We start from the raw sequence: 5949 nt of genomic DNA, 5'->3' as shown, positions 1-5949 counted from the left end.
AAAAACTAGAAAAACAATAAATCAACAAGTTAACAAGCAGTTAAAAAAAAATTCCTTATTATAAGGCAAAACAAATGTAGAGCTGTTCAACCCTACCTATAAGCAACAAAAAAAAAAATTCAAGATTTAAGACTCATAAACACAGACAAAAAATATATCCAACACCAAACGCCAACAGTTCATCAAACTTATACCTAGCAAAAGTCATAAAAAAGATCAGCCAAAGAACAATAAATAATCCTACATCAAATAGTTAAATGAGAATTCCTCATTAAAAGTCAGCACATAATTAATTTTCTACACTACATAATTAAAAAACCAAAAAAAAAATATAGAAAAACCACTGTTAATTATATAAAAAAAAAAAAATATCCAACTCTAGACAAAATTAAGATTATAAAATTTTAAATAATTAAATTCTTATTGAAAGCCAAAACACAAGTCCTATTGCGCTCTTCCTAGTTAATCCATTATAAATAAAAAAAGAAATACTTAAATAAAGATAACTCCAATCTTGTTTCCATTACTCTTCTCAATGTAATTGATGAATTCCTGAAAAATAGTTTTTTGAAAAAAATGTTTCAAGATATTTTATGTAAAGTAATGAATTTGAATTTTATTTCATTAAACATTTAATGTATAAAATTCAATAAAAAAAAATTATAAGTGGTTACCCGGCTCTCAAAGGACACCTCCTTTAGATTGAAACGATTCAAAATCAAAGTTCTGAAAAGAAACATAACATACAAATTAAGATTTTTATTATTATCAGTTAATTGTTGTCGTAGGATATAAAGATATAAAATATTTTATGTAAATTAGATGAATTTGATTTTTATATCATTATATATTCAGTGTACAGTCAGAGTAGAAATGAAAAGGGGATTCCCGGCTCCCGGAGGAAAATTGATTTGGGTCGATCCAAAAAAAAAATCCAAGTTCTGAAAAAGAAACATAAAAATAAATGTATTAAAATTAGTCAAAATTTTTTATAAAAAAGCCAAAACACAAGTCCTATTGCGCTCTTCCTAGTAAATCTATTATAAATAAAAAATACTTAAATATAGATAACTGCAATCTTGATTCCATTACTCTTCTCGATGTACTTAATGAATTCCTGAAAAATAGTTTTTTATGATGATAAGGTGGTTGCCCACCGATCAACCCCCAACCTGGAGGATCAGCCAAAAGGGTCTGTAAATTCCTTAGATAGATTGTTGATAGGGATTTTTCTGGATAAATAAAATAGATTATTGATAGAAATTTATCCAGATAATAATAAGAGATAAATTTAATTTTCTAGATAAAAATATAGATAAGCACCTTTTTTTATACTAACATATGCATACTATGCAGTTGTATAGCTAGAAATCTCCTGTTAGAATTAACTAACAACCTTCAGATTCATTAAATAAATAAATGGAAAAAACAACATTCAACAATTATTGGATATTAAGTACTATCAAGATATATTTTATACTTGTAGCTGCTTCAAATACCTATCGTATATTCTCTATATTTATGTATTTATATAGGTACATTATCCCCGCGGTAGACCGAAAAAACGGTAGTTAGATGTAGTCAAAAGAGACCTGTAGGAGTTGAGACCAGACTGTCATAGGTTATGTATATTATATAATTATAATAACTCGTATATAATAGAGAGGAGTGAAAAAATTTAGTATTGGTAACAAAGGGCCTAAAAGGTCTATAATGTTAAAAAAATAACCATTATTATGGTTTTCAAACACGAAATGTAAAAATTTATTTAAGTACTTGCTTTAACATTAAATAAATACTTATACATAGAAAATTATCTAGATAAATTAATTTAAATAACTGCATTTTTCATATAAGATAAAAAAAAAGATGATCAGTAGAATTTTATCTAGACAAGATAATAGATAAAAATATTTTCATCTAGATAAGTTCCAACACTATAAACGAATAAATTTGTAACGGGACAGAATTGTTTATCTGCCGTTAGTCATCATTCGTGTTACCCTCACGGCATAATAATAAACCAAAATGGTTATGGATCCAATCTCAGCGTCCACAGACCCGCGCCTAGAGTTTTGCGGTGGAGTCTCATAGTTGTAACAGAAGAATTTCTTAGGCATATTTTACCTCCGGTACAATTGTCCTATGTTATCTTTACCCCCGATAAGATTATCCTAGGTTAATTATAGCCCCTTTAGTGAGTACAATTATCCAAGAAAAGTTTTACCCCCGGTAAGAATATCCTAGGATTCAACTACGTTCTAAAAACACTGCACAAATAAAATTATTTTTTTAAGCGATCAGTCTTTTGATTGTAACGGAGCCCGCGCTCAGACGAAAACGGCTTTTTTCAGAGCCACCAAGAACAACATTGTGACGATGTAAAACGGCACGAAGGCAACCAATACAGCAGAAGAACAGTGTCGTTTTACATCGTTGGGTGGACAGATAAAAATCCGAGGAATGAGAATGGAGCGTCGATGTCTGATTAGGTATACATACCGGTCATTTTTCAGAGCATCGACACTGTTCTTCCATTCACAACGATCTACATCCAAAAGATAAGAAGAATAGGAGCACCCGCCAGCTGTTACTGAGAATACGACGAAGGCAATTGCGGCATTCACGGCGATCTTGAATACGGCTATAGCAACCTTACGGCGGCTGCAGTAACCACGGCCGTGAAAAACAACGACGAATAAGACAACCCACGAATCCGGCTCCAGCGATGTTTACACGCGGAGCTCCGCGATTCGTCGACACTAAAAACGGCCCTTTTCAGGGTCATTATCCGTACAAACCTTTTCTGCGCACTTACACAAGTGTCCGCTGGTAAAGTGATCACGGTCGGTACGCTCGTTTGCTTAAGTCTGCTGTCGACTGTGTATCCAATTTTCTATCGCATCTGCTCAGGTCCAATACCGCTTGCCGCGGTCGCATATTCGAACCAGCTGCGCGGCCCAGAATAATTTTATTAAATGTATTACTTTTATTTAATGTTAAATAAATAACTTGATATTTATTTCGTGAACATTTATAAAAAGATCCGGGTGTCGGTAATCCCGGCACTCCGTTTCAACATGTAAAGACAATGGTATGTACCTATAAACATAATTGTATTAATAAAATTTGTTTTTCCTCCATTTTTATTAACAAAAAATATCGTAGGAAATCATACCTCCCTCGAGGTACAATATTTCTAGTAATTTCTTATCGGGAAGTAAAATTATCCTAGAGTATTCTTACCGGGGGGTAAAACTTTCCTAGGATAATCGAACCCACTGAAGGGGGAATAATTAACCTAGGATAATCTTACCGGGGGTAACTATAACCTAGGATAATGGTACCGGGGGTAAAATATGCCTTGGAAAATCTTATTTCCCCATCGGTAATATTTTCCGGGGGTATGATTTGCCTGTTACACCGCCACCATCGGACTTGAGTGCGCCGTGTCGCCTGTCGAGAGATAAAGTCCCGACGGTTGTATTAATCCGTGCTCGTGTAATATCCGATGATATACATAGCGATCTCGTCACACACCTGTGATTTATATCACAAAGTCGCCACACAGTGATCTGAAAAGTAAATTTACCTTACACAAAACTTAATTCAGAAAGTATGATAAAATGTTATCTAAATGAAATCTTTATTTTATAGGTATAACCTAACCTATATATATATCTATTAGTTAATTAATTTGATAAAATTAAAGCCATAAATATTATTGATGTCTTTAGACAACTTAAAATGTATATAATTTAAAAAATATTGTCTATCATCGTGAGTATTTATTTCATTTTGGTTTTATTGGAAGCACATTTTAATTATTAAAATTATTCTTTTTGCATTTGTATACACAATGGAATATACGTATGAAGGTAAATACCATTAAAACACATTTATATACACATATATTAATGAAGTTATAAAATTCAAATTTTTTAAATTGTGTTTTTAATGATATAATATATATTTCGTTAGTAAATAATTCAATAACTTTAAAATTACAAAAAATTACATCTCTATATTATATTATTTATAATGTATACAAGCTACATAATTGATTTTAATAAATTTGCTCTGCCTATATCTGCTTATGTGCTCATTATAATCTCGTTTTCAGCAGGCTGTAGTAGCGGTGAAAAACTAAAAAAATTAACCAACGATGATTTGTTTAATTTTTTACGAGGAGTAGGTGCAATGAAACCTCTGAGTGTGGAATCTAGATTTTTTCTACTGAAAAAATTCGCGAAAAACACAATGGATATGAATGGAGCTCAGAATTTGAAAGCCTAGTTTTGAATTTAGTACACACTTTTACCATTAGTCTACACAAAAAATGGTCCCAATATAATAGGACAATTACATTTTTTACTAAAAAACATTCTGAATGGCTTAAAATGGAATTCATTTTACCAACTCTTCTATTACAAATGAATGATAAAACTGTTGGTTGTCCGAAAAAAAATTTGAGTTGTGCACAGAAAGAATAAAAAAACAAAAAATTTCAAATCTTGTACAAAATTATATGAATTTATAAATTGATATGGACGGTACAGTGGTGACTAAGTGTGTTGACGACGTAAACTTTAATATGGCGTAAAAATATCTCATACGTTTGAATCTCGGTGAGGAAAACGATGTTTTGACATTGATAATTATAAACTTAGTGAATACCGTGTTTTAATGAATGGACGTTCAAATTTTAGGTGCACTAATAAAAAATGTCCTGCGAGTGTTATTGTTAATAAATGAGGAGTATAATAATCAACGATAATAAGCAAACAAGTTCCGGCACTAGAGACTTTCGTCACAGGTAGCCAAAATATGTGTGCACAATTGAGTTGTGCATTTTTACGTAAACGAGTTGTAAAAAAGGTAAATGTGCGCAAACGAGTTATAGCTGTTGAAAAACAAATAGATATCTTAAATACAACAGATTTAATTTATAATAATAGTATATTGAAAATCGAGCACAAGCTAATTTTTTCAATGGTCGATAGAAAGGTAAATTTATTTTTATATATACTTTGGAACTATTTATTTTTAGAAATAATAAAAGAATGTACATAATTAATGCACCTATAGGTATACAATTGAATGACTTTTACATCGAGTCAAAAATTTTATATCTGTGGTTGTAGTCCAAAACATGCCAATGATATTGATAAAGTATTAAAGTTAAGTACTAAACCGAAACATTTTAAATTTAGTTTATCGACTTTACACGCATGGATTAGACTTTTTGAATGTTTATTGCATGTCATATCGTTTGGACTTCAAAACTTGGTAGATAATAATTATTTTAAGTAGGTATTATACTTAAAATAAAATTAATAGAAGGTATACATAAGTAGGTATTATACTTATGTATACCTTCTATTAACTAAATTTTAAAGAAAACATAAATTAATGCATTATAAGTGAAAACTACTGAAAATAAATTGAAGTTTGCAAGTAAAAAAAAAAAGAAATACAAGAAAAATTTCGTTCTGAAATGGGATTATTAGTAGATATAGTATTACAAGATATATTTTAATTTAAAAATTATTATGTTTATAACTATTTTAAATTTAAATTATAATATCGTTAAAATAGGTTGCGGTACAACAAATAATTAAAATACAACCAGGAAGTTCTTTAAAATGCAAAAAAAATGAAATGATATTACTGGTTTGAACATCAATTTAATCAAATGATTTGGAACGATTTTAACTGTCATTGAAAGTGGGTATGAAATAAATACAGATTCTTTTGAAACGTATGGTATCCAAACAGCTAAACTATTTGATGAACTCTACCCCTGGTACTGTATGCCTCCATCTGTACATAACATTTTATTTCATGGAGCTGATGTTATCCGGCATACAATTTTGCCAATTGGTATTTTTAAATATTATTTATTATATTTGTGTGTATAATATGAAAAATATATATTTATAAAAAAAA

The 5949-nt window shown here is 30.0% G+C and overlaps 1 long non-coding RNA gene across 1 annotated transcript; it reads right to left on the bottom strand.

Moving 5' to 3' along the window:
- Window positions 1-866: 866 nt before the first annotated feature.
- LOC112680471 lies at window positions 867-3099 on the bottom strand. The gene is made up of 3 exons (XR_003148309.1): window positions 2819-3099; window positions 1058-1117; window positions 867-941 (listed from the first exon to the last, which is right to left on the bottom strand). It is a non-coding gene; the product is annotated as an uncharacterized LOC112680471 (long non-coding RNA).
- Window positions 3100-5949: the final 2850 nt, after the last annotated feature.

The sequence above is a fragment of the Sipha flava genome, unplaced genomic scaffold (genome assembly GCF_003268045.1).
Source record: "Sipha flava isolate LNK unplaced genomic scaffold, YSA_version1 17756_pilon_pilon, whole genome shotgun sequence".
NCBI classification, from domain to species: domain Eukaryota; kingdom Metazoa; phylum Arthropoda; class Insecta; order Hemiptera; family Aphididae; genus Sipha; species Sipha flava.
The sequence above is the reverse complement of the archived record's forward strand: the minus strand, read 5'-3'. Positions and strand labels throughout refer to the sequence as shown.